The sequence below is a fragment of the Equus caballus genome, chromosome 8 (assembly GCF_041296265.1).
Source record: "Equus caballus isolate H_3958 breed thoroughbred chromosome 8, TB-T2T, whole genome shotgun sequence".
NCBI lineage: Eukaryota > Metazoa > Chordata > Mammalia > Perissodactyla > Equidae > Equus > Equus caballus.
The window spans coordinates 69,200,859-69,221,743 of NC_091691.1; the positions used below are offsets into that span (position 1 = coordinate 69,200,859).

General features: G+C 35.0%; 1 long non-coding RNA gene across 1 annotated transcript in view; it reads left to right on the plus strand.

Moving 5' to 3' along the window:
• The first annotated feature begins 7,313 nt into the window (after positions 1–7,313).
• Positions 7,314–20,885, plus strand: part of LOC111774733 (uncharacterized) — a 108,199-nt gene continuing 94,627 nt past the window's right edge. Inside the window, exon 1 of the long non-coding RNA XR_002809925.2 lies at positions 7,314–7,423. This is a non-coding gene — a long non-coding RNA (uncharacterized lncRNA). The remainder of the gene's footprint in view (positions 7,424–20,885) is intronic.

The following is a 20,885-nucleotide window of genomic DNA, read 5'->3' on the forward strand; positions in this document are numbered from 1 at the left end:
AGCATGAAAACAACTAATCAACTAAGAAACAACTGCTAATTTTCTACCAAGGTAGAACATACTAAGTGCTATCTACCTATAGTGAGTTGATGACGGGAGAGCCCAATTACTTACAAGAACACCCCTATTTCCTAGGTCAACTCTAAAAATAGAAACGAATTTTGATAGAAAAAGAAGCAGACCCAGGAATTGTACCAGCTTGAAGGTGCTGTCAGCTAGATAGATGGGCTGACAACAGCACTTCGAGGACAGGCTTATGCCTGCAAGAACAACCTTTGTAGGTCCGAGTGGATATGGTTTAAAACAGCTTTGTCACGTTTGGTCTGAAGAGTAATTAAAGATTGGGAAGGTAACCAAAGGAGTGTGTAACAAGCCTATCCCTGAGGATCTTTAGATATAGGGATGGTGTAGGAAATGTTAATTTCAATGCTTAAAATTCCAACCGAGAGTCAAATTTTCCATTTCATAGTATTAGAACACAAGTAACATTCATAGAGGTAACCACACAAATTATATTCACTGAAAATGTACACACTCTGGATCTTTCATCCCTTCCGAGAGGAGAGTGGAGTTGGGGAGGATAGGAATGGCAGAACATGAGGGCACAGGAAGTTTTGAGGGACCACAAAGAGGGCTGGACCACCTTGTGTGGCATTGATATGTTAAGTGGCAAGTTTGCTGCCATTGGATCCAGTCTCAGCTTTGCTATAAACTATTGCTATTTATTTTGCCTTATGACTTCTCTAAAGTTAAATGAGAATATTATATCTGTTGCAGTGCAATGGTAAGAATTCAATGATATGCAAGGTGTCTGGTACAGACCAGTTGTTCAGTTAATGGGTGCTAACACATACTATGGAAAGAATGAATAAGTGAACAGAAAGAAAAATTTTAGGGCCTTCCGTGTTGCTTCTGCAGAAGACAGAGTAACCTTTTGAGGTTACTTTCAGCTCTGTGATCCTCTTTTTTCAGAAAGGCAATCCAAAAGAAATCTATTGTTCCCTTTGCAAAGACAAGGTAATGAGTACTTTAAAACAGAAATTTTTTATAGCTTTGAAACATAAAACAACAAAAGAAAATATCTTCATCATTTAAGACCTAAAGGTTTATCCACAAAAGTCAGACCAGCGTGCTGTTTCTCTCTGTATTAATCTTGGAAGATTCAGACTTTTAAAAAAAGGGTTTAAAAAAAAACAAAGAAAGCATCAATATATCTCTCTGCTTGGCAGCAGTAATCATTTTGGCCTTTTCCCGAGTTCTCCTTAGCTGCTCCCGGTACTGCTACCTGTTGGCTCTTTCAGGCTTTTTGTTGCAGTTCTTTCTTCTCCACATCCTGGTGTTTGTCTGAGACCTCCTACAATCTTACTTCGTTTCTTTCTCTTCAACTCATGATTTCTTTTGGACTGCAGACATTCTATTTTTATATTACCTTAAGTTCCCTTGGCTGATTTCACTTATTCAAGTGCTTAAAGGTACAGGAACAAGCCCACTGCTTCCAGAATAGAAATCATATATACATGTAGATGTACGTGTGTGTGTGTGTGTGTGTGAATGTGCAAAATGTTGGAAATTGATGGTGTTACATACTATGTACTATCCCCAGAATCAATGTAAAGCATAAAATTTTGGAATGAAATATTCCTTGGGGTCTTTGGACAAAAACATCTTTTTCTCAGTATCTGTTGAGTAAATATCACTAACGTTTCAACTGTAACATTTCCGCCTCCATTTACATTATTATATGTGCCTGGCTTTCAAGACCTTGTGTAATCTGTCTTTACTCTGTCATATGCAACCTCACTCTCTCCCTTGTGCATTCCCTCTTTTCTAGTCAGGCCAATGTTGTCAGTAAATCATCTAGAGCAAGGCTAATTTCTGCTTTATGCACTTCCTTACCCCATTACCTTGTCTCAGTTGTCCTTATGCTTTTCCACTTACCCACTTTTATGCATTTTAGACAATGTACTTCAGGTCATGCATCCTCCATAAACCTTCTCCAATACAGCCAGCCTACAGTTACTTGTCCTTAACTGACCTCACACAGCACCATATGCTCATGATGATTCTCTTATACCGGCAGTTATCCAGTTGGCATAAAGATAGACTTTCTACCTGGAAAGAACCTAGGAGCTAATCCAATCTCCCACTCACAGTGGCTGTGAGCATGATATTGGCATCATATAAAATGGGGATTAACGTCCACCTCAGCCACTGGCTGTGCTTTCTTGGATAAATTATTTTAAACTTTCTGATTCTTCTCACTTATGAAATGGTGATAATGCCATAATACAGAATTGCTTCGAGATATGGATATAATATATATTTTACGATCAAGTAGTTGGTCAAGAAATGGAAATGTTTTGTATCGATATACCTGCAATTGGAGACTGCCTGGTGTCTGTAACATTACCCTGAGCAGGACAGCCATTGCGTTCACCATGCTGCCAACATAAGCTAACCAAAACAGAGAGTGAATCTTTGAGTAAAACCGAATACTCTGCTGCTTCTGCCCCTCTGTTTCTGATTATGTTTTGCCCAAGTGGAGCTCGTGCTTCTGACCTCCCTCAGGATTAGTTCAGGACGTCTCTTCAAATGAACATACAATTCAGAAGCTGCTGTTTTTCTCTTGCTACTCTTTCAGAAATACCTTATCACTGTTGTACAGCCTTATCATGCCCTTCAGGCTGGAACAGTGATCCTCAGCTGGGGTGTGTGTAAAGAATTTCCAAGAGGTTCAAGGACAAGGACAGATTTAAGAGAATCAATTTCTAGATGCTCAACTGCGGTGTCCATCTCCTCAACTATTTGTGATGTAGCTGTTTCTTTTCTACCTCAATTTCACAGTCATAATCTAATTCACTGACCCAAGGAAAAAGTCAGAAGAACACCAAGCAAGGGGGCAATTGGGCCATTTCTTTAATCAGGCACTGTAATTGCTCCCCTTTTTTTTTTATAGTGGTCTAATGTCATAAAACAAATTATCCCAAAACCTACTGGTTTAAAACAACAATAATTTATCTCTTTTCATAATTCTATACAGTGTCTTTCTGTCTGTCTTGCTTAGGTTCACTCATGTGGCTATATTCAGCTGATGGGTTGTCTAGGGTGGAGCTCAGTTTATATGCTGGGAGGGCTGGGTTCAGGGCTTCTCTTTCCCCATAATCTCCTATAATTCAGTTGTCTAGTCTGAGCTTCCAGACATGGTGATGAGAGTATTTGAAGAGGGAGCTGATAGGAGCTTCAAGCTTTTTCAAGAGTTAGTCTCAGAAGTTGCTTGTACTTGAGCTGCATTTGATGACCAAAGCAAGTCACAACCAGCCCATATCCAAGGGGAGGAAAAGAGACTTCACCTTTTGATGGAAGGAAATACAGAGTCAGACTGAAAAGGGGCTCGGATGGGAAGGATAATTGTGGTCATCGATTCATACCATCTACCACATGCCTCCAACCAACTGATTAAATGATGCATTTCAAATAGTCCACTATTTTCTTTTTTAATGAATAATTGTTTATCAAATATTTTATTACATTTATTCTTTGATCAACTGCCTAATAGTAATCATTGTAATGATAGCATTCTTTAAGTATTATTTTACTACTTAGATCACTTTGGTTAAAGAAATATTTTAAAAATTCAATTTATTTACATATTTTGTATCAAAGAAATATGCAAGTTGATTAATAAAATATCAATCTTTAATGCCTTCTGTACTATTTATAAAATAAAATACAATTCTGTGAGGGAAGAAGAACAGAAATATGATTTTAAAAAGATAAAGGATGGATGTAAAGCTTCCAACTATAAAAAAGAACCCATTTGTATGGCATGTTAAACAAACACTGGTGGGTATTAAATCACCTTTGTAGTTACTCTATTTCATTGGAAATGTTAATACAACAGAATTCATTCTCTTTTTAACTATATTTATAATGAAAATTTTAGAAGCCAACTTAAAATATTCTTTTAAGGCGAACATAACCAACCCAGTATGAAGATCCTGTTCCCAAAACATGCTACCAATCATTGTTGTCCATTCCATTGCTTTAAGGTTGTCCTACCACTCATATAGGTGACCATTTTTTAACATTCAAGAGGTCTTATTTCTCTCTGGAGCTACCTAACATACTCATTCATTTGCATAATAAAATTCAGTCATTAGACAATCATCGTGTTTCTTTCTCCTCCAATTCATCTCTTTATTCCTGAGATTCTTAACCTTCTTTGTGCCATGAACCCCATTAGCAGTTTGGTGAAGACTATGATTCCTTCTCAGAATAATGATTTTAAGTGATAAAATAAAATATCTAAGATTATACAAGAAACCAATTATATTAAAATACAGTTACGATATATTATAAAAGCTAAATTTTTGATGTAGTGCTATGTATGATTGTTGCACATATAACACAATTTAACAGTAGATCTAACAACTACTATGATTTTGAATGATGTTTCAAGGTATCTGTGACAACAGTAATGTAATGTGAAAATATCTGTGGTGTCTACTGTCGACAGCCTCAGGAACTGATAATAATATTGTAGTTTGTAGCTTACATTCATAAATGAAGGAAATGATAAGATTTAGTTAGAGGTTAACGAAGTGAAAGATGCAATTTTTTCCCCATCCAAATTCATCACCCACTGAAATCTACACATGAATCTTTTGGGAGGTTTTTGGATTGCAGGTTAAGAGTTTCACGGGTTTGTGTTTACTTTTCATCTTCCCAACTAAATTTGGGTGGTTTTTCAGAAGCCCAGTAAGCATGTAGGTGAGAACAGTGTTCCTATGAGATGTCAAATGAATGCTTAGAGAAATAGTTAATGGACTTCTAAAGTTCAGAGGACATTTTGGTCATTTGTCCAAAATTAGTTATCACATCTGTGTTTGTCTAGGATACAATTTTTTGTTCATAAATATGCTTTAAATCCTAGAACTAGAAATTGTAATTTTCTTCTATTACAGCTGGTGGTTGTTAGACTGTTAGTAATGATAAAAATAGTAAGAAGAAAAAACAACATAAGCAGAGCATAGCTTACCTGATTGGCCTTTTCCTAAGCAATATTAACTTAATCCTCAGAAGATAAATTTAATTCTCAGAAAATAATTATTTTTATACCTACTTTATCAATGAGGAAAGGGAGGTTTGTAAAGGTCAAGGTTACGTGTCCATTGAAAAAGTAGGAAGTGTCTGAGCTTAAACTCAATTTTGAGGTCTGTCTGACACTAAATTGTGTTTTTACACATTGTGCTATACTGTCAGATAGTTTATCAACCTACTTATGTAAATGTTTATCCATTCTTTTAAAGAATATTAATTTTTCTCCTACTACATGCCAAGTACGTTCTAGGTATTCAACATCAACATCTATCTGTATAATAATTGATCTACTTATCTTGTGCTCTGTTACCTATAGATCTATTTATAATAATCTCTACGTTGTTATACTGCTTGTTTTTCATGCATTTTACCTCTTGACACCAGCAGAACACATTTTATCTGAAGCTCTCATTTTGTTTCTGGGATGTGTTCAGGGAAAGCCTAGTCCCAAAAAGGAGGCATAGACTCTGTTAGTACCTTTAACTACCCCTAGCTCTATAAGTACACGTTTTCTTATTTTATTATTACATATTCACTGGATGAAGAATTAAATAGCCTCTCTAAGAAAAGAAAAAAGAAGAGCAAGAATGGAAGGTTAAAACTGAAAAATAGGGTATATTATCTTAAACTATTATACTATTAAAATAGGGTATATTATATTAAACTATTACCTAAAACCGAAAAATAGGGTATATTATCTCCAACATAAAAGAAAGCAGCTGTGACCCTACATTCCCCAGAACATGCATTGTGTAATCATTCATTCAAACAAATAGACATTAAGTGCCAACTTCCTCCTATTTTCTGAAACTGAATATAACTAAATGGCTAACATACGTGAATTTTCATTGCTGAAAGTGACATTCTAAGATAATTGTCTGTGAACAAAATTTTCCTCTGTGTGAAAGTTAAACTTCATCACATAAAAATGTAAACTACAATCCAGATCTTAGTTAAGTGGTATGACCTACTGAATCTGCCACTAAAATAATAGCAAATATTCAGATAGACTGTCTTTTCATTTTCAACTTTTAGTTTAGGATTATTTTCAGAATGTCAAAGACATTTGTGTGATACTTGGCCTTACACATAAGCTAATTCATATCTATCTGTTTCCTGTAAATTCCCTCTTTAAGACTCTAGGTAGAGAGAGAAAAAAAGTGCTTAATGACTCTTCTTTGAATATAAATGACAAATACTACTTGCTGCTCTTCTTTGAAGAATAAAAATTGATTTTCTCCTTCTGGATGAGAGATGATGTCGCTTGAGTGAGCACCTAGTGGCTTCCATCACAAATGATGCTGCAAAATTTGCTCTGAAGAAAAACAAAATATGGTTGTGATTGAGACACTTTTTCAAGCTTTGAACAAAGTTCAAGTCACAAAAGGGTATGACCTTCTGACAAACAGAGATCATATCGGAAGGGTTTGAAATTCTTTAGTTTTGAAGCTGAAATAGGCAAGAAAGCCCTAGAAAACAGTGTAAGCCAACATTTAATGGGGCGACTGAAGTCTACAGTACAGAAAACCTAGCTTACTTTTAGCAGGATGACTCCTCTGTAGGAAATGCAGTTCTTTCTTCTATTTTCACTAGCTTTAGGGGTCTGAGGCTGAGCATCCCTGTGTCTCAGGAGTGAAGTTGCCAAGGGAAACAAGATACATGGTCAAAGAGCCATCTTGGTTGATAGATCTTGGTTTTGTGGAAGCCCTTTTGAAATGGATCAAGAAATAGAGTTCCTATTCCACCAAAGGAGAGAGATTGCCCAAGAGACTTCTAGAACGAATAGCATTTCTCAAATTACCAATCCTATGTCCCTTCATTTTATCTCACAATGTTACATAAATCTCTAATTCCATGTGGAGTTAAAAATTGCAATATATTTAACATTTGGCCACTTAATGAAGACTTAGGCTTTTCTTGTAATCCTTTTTCTTTTTAACCTTAGTTCCATAATAACTGGCAAGTGAAGGGAAATAGCATTTGCATTATGGCCTGAAAAGTGCAACCACACCTTGTGCTTTGCCACAGTGCCTTACATTTGGGGAAGGTTTTTATCATTCAGTACAAATATATTTTAATTGTTCCCTGAACAAAGACATTCCATCTAAGCTCTTTGTCTGGGTGTGCACCGTTGTTATTTCTGAAGTATGAATTCCTGGCACACTGTGCACCCACTTGGCACCAAATAAAAATTACATAACAATGAGTGTGCAGTCGGCCTCAGAGCTATGAGCTGCACTTTCTACCTTGCCACTGTGTTTTCTGCAGTCCGTGATCTGTGGATGACAAATGGTGTCTCTCTCTACCAGACCATGAAGCAACGGTATCCAAATATTCCTAAGTGTCCTCTTTGTCCTTCTTATTCTGTTTTTTATTTTTCTCTTTTAATATTAGGAATGATTTTAGAGACCGTTACAGTCAATTACTTCATTTTACAGATGAGAAAATTGAGGCTCAGAAAGGCTAGGAAGTGGCAGAAGAGAGCCAGAATTAGAAACCAAGACTTAGACAGCTTTGACCTCCAAGTATTGAAGGAGAGTCAGAGCAAGTTTTCTCAGGCTCTGTTGCAGTCAATGCCATTTTGATGAAAAACTCATTCAGTTGATCCTGTAATGGACACTAAAGAAATGTAGCAGGTAATAGCAAGAAAAGAAAGAGTAACCCCCGTAGACATTTGGGAAAAAGAATCATTCTTTAATCTTCAAATGAGATAATATTATTCTCATGGAATTTCCCCCATAAAAAGTGATAATGTGCTACAGATCTAAAGGACCCTTCATACCCTTAGTGACTCTATAAATGTAAAACTAAAGACATTAAAATAAATTTCTCTTGAATTACAGTTTCATTGAGATACAGCAGTGTTCTGTTCATGTCCTTATGCTTTAGGTAGATTGATCTTCCACCTTTCATCAACTTTAATTTCTTAATATTGCACTGGTCGGGTTTTTCTTTGGATGCAGATGTACACACATAAGTATGTGCATAGGTATACACACAAATACATACATATACATATATATGGTGGACTCATTTTGTATCATAAACATAAAATTGCATCACATTTGATTCCAGTTTTTAAAATTTTTCTAAAATTTATATTTTCTGTATAAAAATTACCTTCTTAGTAGACTTCTTCACTGTGTCTTCCTTTTTGCCACTAACACTAAACATAGCTTTATTTTACTCTATCTATTTCATAGAGAGCTTTCTTGGCCAAGCTTTCTTTCTCAAAGTAAGAAGAATGAAGGATTATCTTCCTAACAAAGTCCTTGCGGCTAGAATATACTGGCTGGTGAGATACCCTCCAGACTTCTTTCATGATGCAGTTTCCCAGCCAGACATTCTGGCTGAGAGATAAAGCATTCTTAAACAACCAATCATTGTAGCTATTATGATATCCTCCAACCTCAAAGGGAATGAGATTGAACCCTGCTTTTTGCTCCAAATTGCAGTTAAGATGGGATAGGAACAACTCTCCCACATGTCTGAACACATACACACACACGGACACACATACACACAGTCAGGAATAACAAGCAAATTGTGACTATAAGCCATATAAGGAAGAGAGCAGAGTCAGGGCTATAAACTTGCCTTCCTGTTATTCAGAGGACAATCTGAAAGTTCATTCATTTTTGCTCTGCCAGTAAGTGATGACTCTACAACTGAAAGTCAGGTCATTCTGCTTCCAAAAACTTTCCAGTGCAAGAAGAGATGTCAACAAGTTTGAACAAAAAATACAAGAGGGAAAAAAAGTGGCAAGTTTTTAGTATTTTATAAAAACAAAACTGTAAGACTTATCAGGAAGTGGTATAAATATGATATAGTCTGCTCTATTTGTCTACAGCCTTTATTCTTTCCCTGGACTCTTGTCCCTGGGCTCACTGTTTCAATTTTAATTTAGACTCCCTCATATCTCCTCAAAGTATCCTTTCTTTCCAAGATCAAAGTTAATTTTTATTATTAATTCTTCTCTTATTTAATTGGCATGTATAAGACTGTGCCAAAAAAATTTATTTGTCAACATTCCCAGCAAATTTTAATTTTGTAGCAGGTCTTTATGATTATATGGGTTAGGGATTGGCCTCCTTTATCATGTTCTGTTTTTGTCTCTCCTATTCCACAGTGTTAAAAGCCACACCTCAAGATAGTCGACCATAGGGTTGTACCCACTGTGGGCATCCAGGGAGCTCTCTGACACCAATAAAGTTTAGGTGAATAGGCACAAAGCTATTGAAAAGGTCAATCTGTATTCATCACACATTTTTGTCTGAGTTCTTTCTTTGGTTGATGTTCAAGAATAAAAGGGTAAACAAAACAAACACACAAAAAGCCAGGAAAGGAAGAGCTTTCTTAATATTTTCAACTTTTTCAAGAATAAGTTGTTTTGCTTCACTGTAGTTGGAAAATATGTCATTTTGTGAGATTGATCCAATGCTGGGATAAAGAATATGTTCTGAAAATCTCTTTTAGAAAGATTTATAATATTAACCTCAGGCTATTTTAACTCTCTGTCGATCTTTATGAAAACAGCCAAGAGATCCATTTGTTTTCCAAACAGTAGAAAGTCTCTGTTACCTTTTGTCAACCAAGATTGAACAAATGACTTTGGGTCAAAGTGATTCAGTTGTGAATTGCCTGGGGTCCTGCCAGCCCCTTGGAATACAGACTCAAAAAGCAGTCACTTTGGACCTGAGCTGCCCATTGCAGCCAGGGGCTAAGTAGTCTTACTCAATTTTCCTGGAACTAACATCATTATAGACCATCTTAAAGCCAGGATTAATAGGAATCAGTGTAGTGGCTATATATCGACACATGGCCAGCCTACCTGGTCAAAAGCTGAATGTTCTGTCACACTACTCAGTATAGTTTTTCATTATTGTTTTCCTTCTATGCAACCAATTAATTATGTGATAATTTCAGTGAAACCCTCAGTTTCTTGATTGTTCTTTATTCTCCTAAAGGTACCAGAGATCTGTCCAAGGCATTGAACTAGGATGACAGACAGCCTGTTTAGCTAATAGGAAGTTAGAATCTATTACCTGTTATCCTAGCTCTATAGTTTTGTTCACACTCAAATCCTTTATGCTATCATTATTGCCAAAGAGCTTCCTCTTCTAAGCCTTGCCACTCATCATGGTATTCCTCTTTCCTTAAACAAGTGTGATGAGCTTAAAAAACCTTTAATGGGCCACGCTTATATAATGACAACATACTTCTTCCTGATGTTTGTTCTAAATCCTTGCCCTCTTCATTACCCCACTATCACCATCATTCCTCTGTGCACACATACGTACACATATGCACATGTATGCACACACGCATCCCATTCTGGTTCCAGTCTAGCAGCCTAGTCAATTCAGAGTTCTTTATGAATCTGAAGTTTCTTTCCCTGCCTGGATTCTATCTTCCTTTGACCCTTGTGGCTAAGGTGTCTATACAAGTGGGCAAGAAGCTTACCTAATATAAGCTAATGATGAAATTATTTTCTCAAGATATGATTGGATTATTAATTTGTTTAATGCATTGTGTATTAATGCCTGGCTTCAAGAAGTGCATAATCTTATTTTGGCATTTGTCTTTGGGTGCTCTTGAGTATATTTTCTTTAAGTATGTTACATCTGGGTGTCTTGTGCATTTTTGATTGTCGGCTCCCAGAGGGCAAGGAACTTGCCCACTTATCTTGCTCTGCAGAGAATCATGCGCATATCAGTACTTAGCAAGCCTTTTCTCCTGCTGCTGCTGATGATAACTAATAATGTTCTTCTCCAGCATCCTCCAAATCCTTACAAAGTATGTTAATTATTTACACATGCACTAGAGGAAGAATGAAGGTATCATTATTGACGTTAAGGGGTTGAGAAAAATGAAGTATTATGTATTTAGGTGAATTGTTCAAAGCTTCACAATAGATAAGCAACAAAATTAAAGAAAAAGAACTTGGCTGTCTCTCTTTCCAGTTCTTGAGATATACAATTCAGCTCAATTCAATTTAACAATTTAATGAATCATTATGAATAGTATTTTGTTAGGTGCAGTGGAAAGAATGAAAAAATACAGTCTGATCTCCTACCTCAAAGAAGAAAAAGTATGACGATAAGACACAGATAAGTAAAAATTAAATAGCGATTTATTTTAACTTAGAGTGGACTTAAGCAATACTACTATGTGAAATATATAGTGTTAGGATATGAGGGATACAAACAGGAATAAAATATATTCCTTGCTTGTAGGTACTCAAAGCATGGCAAAAATGGTAGGAAAACTGGAATATTTTTCAGTTTGTGATAGATCTTATTTAGATGCTAAAGAAGTTACATGGAAGGTAACAGTTAACTCTGTTTATTATGAGACAGGGATCTGAAAAGGCTTTGGAGAGAAGGTGGCGATTGTGGACTTTGAGACACATTATTCTGCTGAGAGACGGAAGAATAGATTGGAAAAGGAAGAGAAATACAGATAAGTCACTTGGGAATGGGTGTCAAGTCTAGAGTGGAAAGATATGTTAAGAAGCTATTGCAGGGGCTGGCCCCGTGGCCGAGTGGTTAAGTTCGCGCGCTCCGCTGCAGGCGGCCCAGTGCTTCGTCGGTTCGAATCCTGGGCGCGGACATGGCACTGCTCGTCAGACCACGCTGAGGCAGCGTCCCACATGCCACAACTAGAGGAACCCACAACGAAGAATACACAACTATGTACCGGGGGGCTTTTGGGGAGAAAAAGGAAAGAATAAAATCTTTAAAAAAAAAAAAAAAAAAAAAAGAAGCTATTGCAAAGTCAAGGTGAGAATACCACAGGCCTAAAACACAGAAGTAGTAATGAGATTAAAGAAAAGAGAATGAATTGGACAGATAAGTAAGAGGTAAGTACATGTGGAGAGAGGATAAAGAGAACCAAAAGTCACCAAAGATTTACTACAGACAATAATTAATTGCCAGGTTAATTGTGCTACCTAAGGTCAAGAAGAAGGTAGAGTTATTGGGAAAGGTCTGAACTGAAATCAGACTTAAGCTTGATTTTGAAAGATGCTTAGGGGCAGATGTGTGAGAATTTTCATGATCTTCCTCGCTGATTACCTTCAAATTTAACTCAGTTTCCTAAATGTGTTTCTAAGGACTTCTGTTTCTTGATGACTTTTTAAAATTTTTTTCTTACTCAAAACTTCTCCGAAGACAATAATTAGATTGCTTTTGATCTCCTCCAATATTCAAAAATCCCCTGAAATTTGGTATCTTTTGTGAGGCTTTTCACAAGTGACTGATAGAAACAGATTTCTGATATTTTCTGAATTTTTAGTACGGGTTGGGCACTGTTCCAACCTCTTTACCAGTATTAACTCTTCTCATCTTCACAATAGCTCACTGAGGTAGGTAACATTAATATTCCCAATTAAAAAACAAGAAGGCTAAGGAAATTTCCCAAGGTTTCACAGGTAGTATGTGACAGAACTTGAACTTTTAAACACTAGAATACACTCTCTTTCTAGCAACTCCACAGTCTAAATAGGAAAACTCCTTTTAGCATCACAATTAGGCTTTGGTTGCAATAACTATAAACCCTTGCTTTCTAAACATGGGGCTTTAGTGAGAGGTTATTGGTGGCAGGAGTCCAGTTCCACAAAATAAGTGGAAAGTTGAATGTCCATTCTTTCAAATGGTCAAGAGTCAGAAAATTCTGAAAGACATTAAGCAAGAACTGAGACCACAAAAAACCTGTTAGGACAACTGTTTAACTGAAATAGTATGGTAAGAAAGTATCAACCAAGGATCCTTCAGACATGAATTGCCTCCAGCCAGTCCCCAATCTTTGCATGAATTTTCTCAGGATTCAAATTCTCTGGCAAGATGACTAGGACTTACTCACTAAATTGTTCCTCCATTGGAGTTCATATAAGCAAAAATGAAGTTAATCAAATTACAAACAATGGAGAATAGGTACTGTTCCAACAACAAGAAAACTGGGATGCTATTAGGGAAAAGAAATAGATTTGACAAAGAAAAACTGACACAGCCACTAAAAAATTCTATCAAATAAACCTTCCTCCTGCATTCATACTTGTGATACAGAAAAGATTGCCCAAAATATTTTTGATTTTTACTGCCAAATGAACAATCAGAAAGCTCATAAGCCATTTTTTTGTGATTCAATTTCAAGACCAATTATTCATTCGTTTTCTTTACATTCCTTACGTTATTCTTCAGGCGGATTTTTCACACATATTTTTCACACTTGTTTCCTTACTTAAATTGATGACTATGGTCTATAGTATATGTATTAAGATTTTGTAGTTTATAATTTTACTAACTGAATATCCTTTTCCATATCCTGGGCCATAAAATAAACCTAAGCATATTTAAAATAATTGAAATAATACAGAGTGTGTTTCTTACCGCATTGGAATCAAGCTGGAAATCAGTAACAGAAAAATAAGAAGAAAATTTCCAAATACTTGGAAATTAAATAACACTCTTATAAATAATCTGTAGTTCAAAGAGGATGACTTAAGTGAAATTAAAAAAGAAAATATTGCACTGAGGGAAAATGAAAATACAATATGTAGAATAAAAACACATAGAAAGTAGCCAAAATACAACTGAGTCAAAGAATTGTAATACAGTGCTTAATTTATAAAAGAAGAGAGGTCTCAGTAATATACATTCTCACATTAATAAATTTAAAAAAATAATCAGAGAAAAATGAACCCACAGCAATCACAAGCAAAGAAATAATAAAGAGCAAAATCTGTGAAATTGAAAACAAGAAAACAGTAGAGAAAATAAATAAAACAAAAAGCTGGTTCTTTGAAAAGTTTAATAAAATTGACAAATCTCTATCAAGACTTACAAAAAGAGAGCCAACACAAATTACCAATATCAGGAATTAAGTATTGGTCATTACTATAGACCACAAAGACATAAAAAGGATAACAGAGGAATACTGTAAATAATACCAGCCACGTAAACTTGACAACTTAAATGAAATAGACCAATTCCATGAAAAATATAAGCTACAAAAACCTCATCTATTATAAAATAGGTAATTTGAATAATCCTATAACCATTAAATAAGTTTAAATTACACTTAAAAATCTCTTAAAATGGAAATCTCAAAGCACAGATTGTTTCACTGGAGAATTTTACCAAACTTTAAAAGAAGAATTAGTAGTAATTGCACACATTCCTTTCCAGAAAAGACAAAAGAGGGAAGGCTGTCAACCTTAACTTTATGAGGATGGTATTACTCTGACCAAAATGAGAGAAAGAAAATAAAAAATAAGACAACTATAGCCCAATATCATGAACATAGATGTAAAATTCTCAACAAAATATTATTAAATTTAATTCAGTGATATATCACAACCAAGTGGGGTTTCATGGATGCAAGACTGATTCAATGTTTGAAAGTTAATCAATCCAACCCTATTAATATTAATAGGATGAATAAAAAAATCAGAAGTCCTAGCCAGTGCAATAAGGCAAGAAAAGGAGATAAAAACCTATAGATTGTAAAGAAAAAATAAAGATGCCCTGTCTGCAGTTGACATGATGGTCTCTATAGAATATCCCAAAATATTTTTTAAAATCCAACAATAAAAACTCTAGAACTAATAAATAAGTTCAACAAGCTCATAGCATACAAGATTGACACAGAAAAATCAATTGTATTTCTATAAAATAGTAATGAATGTGTGAAAACCCAAAATAAGACAAAGTGTTACTTTGAAATACTCAAAATAAAATACTTAGATATAGATTTAGCAAACATGATCAGGACTTGTATGCTTAAAACTACAAAACACTGATAAAAGACATCAAATAAATGGAGATGTACTGTGATTGGAAAACTAAATAGTAAATGTTTGTCTATGTTTTGTAATTCGTTTCAAAATCATAGCAAGATTTTTCATATAGATAAGCTTATTCTAAAATTTGTATGGAAAAGTAAAGGAACCAGAATAGCTATAACAATTTTGAAAAAACAAAAGAATAAAGTAAAGGATTTTTTACATTTAGAATATAGCTGCAGTGTTCAAGACAGGGTGGTATTAGTGGAGAGATAACACAAAGATCAATGAAAGAGAAGATAAAATCTGGAGAAATAGATCCACATAAAAAGATCAACTTATTTTTCACAGTGATGCAAAAGTAATTCAGCAGAGAATGAATGCTCTTTTCAATAAATGGAGCTGAGACAATCAGACATCCACAAGCAAAAATAAATAAAAAATTACATTGAACCCCAACCTAAACATAACTCATTTTATCAAATTTAACTCAAAATGGATAATAGATTGATGTGTAAATGTAAAACTATAAACTTGTAGGAGAAAACATAGAAAAAAATCTTTGGGACCTAGGGCTACACAGACATTTCATAAAAGCTCTGAGCCATAAAAATATGATAAATTGGACTTCATCAAAAGTAAAAATGTTTGATTTGAAAAAGCTCTGGTTAAGAGGATAAAAAGTGAAGATGAAGATTGGTAGAAATATTTGCAAACTGATTTTTGCAAATTTGCAAAATGTCTCATATTTACACTACATAAAGGACTCAAAACTCAACAGTAGAAAATCAAAACAAAAAAAATCCAGTTGGAAAATGGGTAAAAGACATGTACAGTTGTTCTGTCACAGAGGATATACATATGGTAATACGCACATTAAAATATGGTAAACATCATTAACCATTAGAGAAATGCAGTTTAAAATCATGAAGAGATATCACCATATATTTGTTAGGATATCTAAAATTACAAAAAAATAATGACTGGCACATTCACACTAAATACATGCTGACTGTATGACCCAGAAATTGCACTCCTGGACACTTATCACAGAGAAATGAAAGCTTATATCCACACAAAAACCTGTACATGAATGTTGATAGCTGCTTCATCTGTAATAGCCAAACATTGGAAACTACCCAAATATCATTCAATGGAAGAATGATTAAACAAACTGTGTTACATCCATACCATGGAATAAGACTCAGTAATAAAAAAGGAACAGATTACCGATAACATGGCACCCTAAATATGTCTTCACTGAATTATACTGAGTGAAAAAACAAAACAAAGAGGCCGATCTCAAAAGTTACATATTGCATAATTCCACGTATAAATTATTCAAATGACAAAATTACATAAACAGCAGATTAATGGTCACCAGAGATTAGGGATGTTGGGTCAATGGGCTAAGGGTGTATTTGACTACAAAAGGATAGTACAAGGGAAATCTTTGTGGTAAGGAAATAGTTTTGTCTTAATGGTAGTCATGGTTAAACAAGTCTACACCTCATAAAATTTCATGAAAACACACAGACACAAACCAGTGCATGTACAATTCGTGAAATGTGATAAATTCTGTAGATTATACTAATATCAATTTCCTGACTTTGATTTTGTACTATAAATATGTAAAATGTTATTATTAGGTAACACATACCTCTCTGTACTATTTTTGCAACTTCCTTTGGAGGTATAACTTATTTATTCTCTAGCACTGGCAAGAACAGTCAGTAAAATGTTAAATAGAAGTGGCAAGAATGGACATTCTTGTGTTGTTCCTGATCTTAGAGTAAAGCATTCATATTTTCGCCATTAAGTATAAAATTAGCTGAGTTTTTTCACAGATGCCTTCCATTAGTTCAGGATATTCCTTTTTATTTCTAGTTTTTTGAGAGGTTTAGTCATAAATGGATGTTGGATTTTTTTTTCAAGTGCCTTCCCTGCATCTGTTGAGGTGATAAAGTGCTTTTTGAGCTCTGTTTATTAATATGATGTATCACATTGATTTTCAAATATTAAGCCATCCTGGCATTCCTAGTATATAAACCACATTTGGTCATCGTATATAATCTGTCTTATATGTTTGCTAATATTTTACTGAACACTTTGTGTCTATATTCATTAGGGATATTTACCTGGTGTTTTCTTTAAAAGTTTTTATATGGCTTTTATTGAGAGTAATGCTGACCTTTTAGAATGCGTTGGGAAATTTTCTATCCTTCTCTATTTTCTGGAAGAGTTTGTGAAAAATCGATATTATTTCTTTTTTAATATTTGGTAGAATTTATTAGGCATTTGGGTCTGGGCTTTTCTCTGTGGGGAAATTTGTAATGCCTGATCAAATTTCTTTGATATAGGTCTATTCTAATTTTCTATTCCTCCTTGAGTCAATTTTGTAATCTGTGTCTCTAGGCAACTGTCCATTTCACCTAAGTTATCTAATTTGTTGACATAAAGTTGCTCATGTTATTTTCTTAAATTCCTTTTATTTTCTGTAGGATCCTTAGTGATGTTCCCTTTTTCATCACTGATTTTTAAAAGGTGTGCCTTTTCTCTTTTTTTCTAGTCAGTCTAACAAAAAATTTGTTAATTTTATCTTTTCAGGTACCAACTTATGATTCCACAAATTTTCTCTATTCTTTTTCTGTTTTCTATTTCACTAATTTGTCCTCTGATCATTATTATTTCTGCCCTTCAATCTTTGGGTTTAGTTCGTTCTTCTTTTGCTGGTTTAATAAGCTGAAAACTTTTATAATTGACTTGATAACCTTCTTTTTTCTATTATAAGCCTTTAAAGTTCTAAGTTTTCTTCTAAGAACTCATTTGGCTGCATCTCATAAATTATAATTTGATTTCATACACACTTCAAAATATCTTCTAATTTCTCTTGTTTTTTTTTTTATTTCACTCATTGGTTACATAGAAGTACTTTATTTACTTTTCCAAATGTTTGAGTACTACACAATTTTCTTTCTGTTATTGATTTCTACTTTGATTCCATTGTGGTAGTAGGACATACTTTGCATGATTTCAATCCTTATATACTTGTTGACATTTGTTATATGGTCTAAAATATGGTGAATCCTTGAGAATATTCCATATACACTTGAAAAAAATGTGTATTTTGTTCTTGTTGGGTGGATTATTCTATAGGTGTCAGATAGGTCTAGTTAACTGATAATATTGTTCAAGTCTTCTATGTCTTTTGACAATTTTCTCTATTTTTGTGGTATCAGTTATGGAAATGATGTATTTAATTCTTCAACTATTATTGTTTAATGGCTTATTTCTATTTTTAATTCTGTCAGTTTTTCTTTCATATATTTCAGGACTCTATTGTAAATCATGTTTATTTATATTTGTTATTATAATAATCTTCCTGATGAATTAATGCTTTCATCATTATGAATATCCTTCTTTGTCATAATCATCTTTGAGTCTTTATCTCGTAAAGGCCTTTGCATTGCTACTGGCACTTCGTAGACATTCTATAAAGAGTTAATAAGTAAATAAATATGGTGATAAATTTATTTCATAAATAATTTTCACTTATTCTATGCTGGGAACTATTCTAGACACTAGAATATTAACTATTATTCAATATCCCCCCTGATGATAGTTTATGTCTTTATTTATGTACAAGTGCTTTTCTTTATTTGTTTACTATGGTGAGTATCTCCACTAACACTCTATAAGATTACATGTTCTTAGAAAGGAACTTTGTTGTTTGGTTTAAGGCTTACCTATGTTTTTTAAGTGAATAAAGATACAGCAGAAACTGTGACTTGAGTAACCAATATCCCAACAACCCTATTTTATTGAGGTAACTATGAGCCCCGGTAAAAGACTACAGTTTCTAGCCTTTCTTATAGCTAAATGTGGCCATGTGACAAAATTCTGGCTAATGAGATGCAATCAACAGTTGTGGGGTTGAATTCTAACTTAAAGCTTCTTAAAAGGGTACATAAACCTCATTATCTCGTTTCCTGCTTTCTGCGTAGAGTATGAATGTGATCAGTTATTTTGTGAGCCTCCAAATGGAAAAAAATGGTTGTCAAGGAATATGGGGCCTAAAGGTATAAGGAGCTTGGGTCCATGCTGGCCTATTATTAAGACCTAACTCTAGACTTTCTGCTCAGGTCTCTATCACGTGCACCCAAATACAATTTCTAACTGGTACAAATGATGGCTACGAGGCTGCTGCTGCTGCTCAAGCTCCTGTCCAGGTCTGCCCAAACTGACACACAGTAAAGAAGAAGTGAAATCTGTGATATCCCAGATCTCTCAGGTTCTGGAGTTATCCAGAACAGTGGACCATTTATTTCTCTCCCAAACAGTCACTTTCTTGCCGATGGGCCCAGAACAGATTTTGGCATAGCTGCAGAAAACTCATCTTTTCTAATTTAAAGGTTGTGTACTTGGAGATCTAAAAGAGAGTGATTAAGAATAGTGGCCCTATACAGGATTGCCAGAAGAGGTCACCTTTTCCAAGGTATTATTCATGGAATGCAAATTTATAAACATATTCACTTAAAAAAAAATTCCTAGATATACTGACCTTCGCTCTTTGTTGAGTACCAATTTTCTCTGAATATTTGCAATTGCCAATGCCCTGCATTTCGACAGTGATACCTGTGACCTTAAAACAGTCTTTACTGTCCTGGAACTGCTGGCTACTCAGCAGATACTGAGCCTGCCCTCATCTCTAGATGCTCCAATGATGCCACATCTGCACATTCAGCTAGCTCCCGCTGACTCTCTTTCTTTTCTTTTCTTTTTTGGCTGGCTGAAAAGATGACAAAGTTAAATTTCCCCATAAAGGTCTCAAAAGTGACTAATTTTTTAAATCTATTTGAACTCATCCTTAGCTACTAATTGAACTCTGTGTGCAAGGAGGCCAGAGGTGTGCAGTGAGGTATAGCCTCCTTGCAATAGCATGCAGGATCAGCCCTTTACTACAGTCCCTGATAACATAGAGAGCATATAACTATTGCAATGACTAGTAGTTTGGGGCATTTGAGTGATCTGTCCTCCATTATCTTCCTAATTGCCCTCTCAACCTAATCCCCCCAAACAGGGGGCATCTGAATAAAAGTTAACTACTACTTTGGTAGATGAAAAGCTTGATTAGTTCTAATGGGAGCAGGGGAGTGCTGTTGACATTTCTTACTTCCAGTTCTTGCATGGTAATAAGGCGTAGGGACTGATTTATCAAAGTGAGTGTGCCCATCAAGCATGAGTGAGACAGAGAGAGAAAGTTCACGTTGCACAAAATGAGCTGCTAATTTCTTTTCCATTTCACTGACAATGTGCTCTATGAGTTCAGAGCAGCTGGGATGAGAACAATAGATGTTCCCAACCTGTGCTCCATTTAACTTCTGCAACTCTACAAGGTCAAATAGCAAGAGGGAGAGCAAAAAATCTCTCTCTTTCTCTCATTCTCTCAGGCTTATAGTGTGGCAAAGCTAGAAGACTGAGGAACTATCTGAAAAGCATATTTGGTTTCTTTGAATAAATTCCTCTTTCTAATCAGGGTTTTTATTGACAAATATTTGAATCCATTTTACTGTCATTTCTACCATGAAACTCACATGATTCATATAGATTGTGCTTCAGTGTGAGTGTGTATTTTGGGGTGGGGGACGGTGAGCACGGGCATTCACATTTGAAGAGATATGTGCTGTGTCTGTTGTCTGAAACTTCACTGATGAAAAATTAATCCCAGATGATTTACTGTGTATTGGCTCTACTGTCACTAACAAGGAATTTAAAACCTCTATTTTTGCAATTAGCAATGTGCACCAGAGAACCTTACTATTCAAGATGCTTCCCTTCAACACATAGCACCAGAACGGTAGGGTCCTTTGGGATATAGGCTTCATTTTCTTCTCTTTTGATGAATGTACCAAATCCCCTCTGATCTGCTTCATGTAACTTGGGTCTCAGTTAGCCCTGGTTTGTGGCTCCCTGACATAGGGTGTGAGTAGTGGAAGAACTA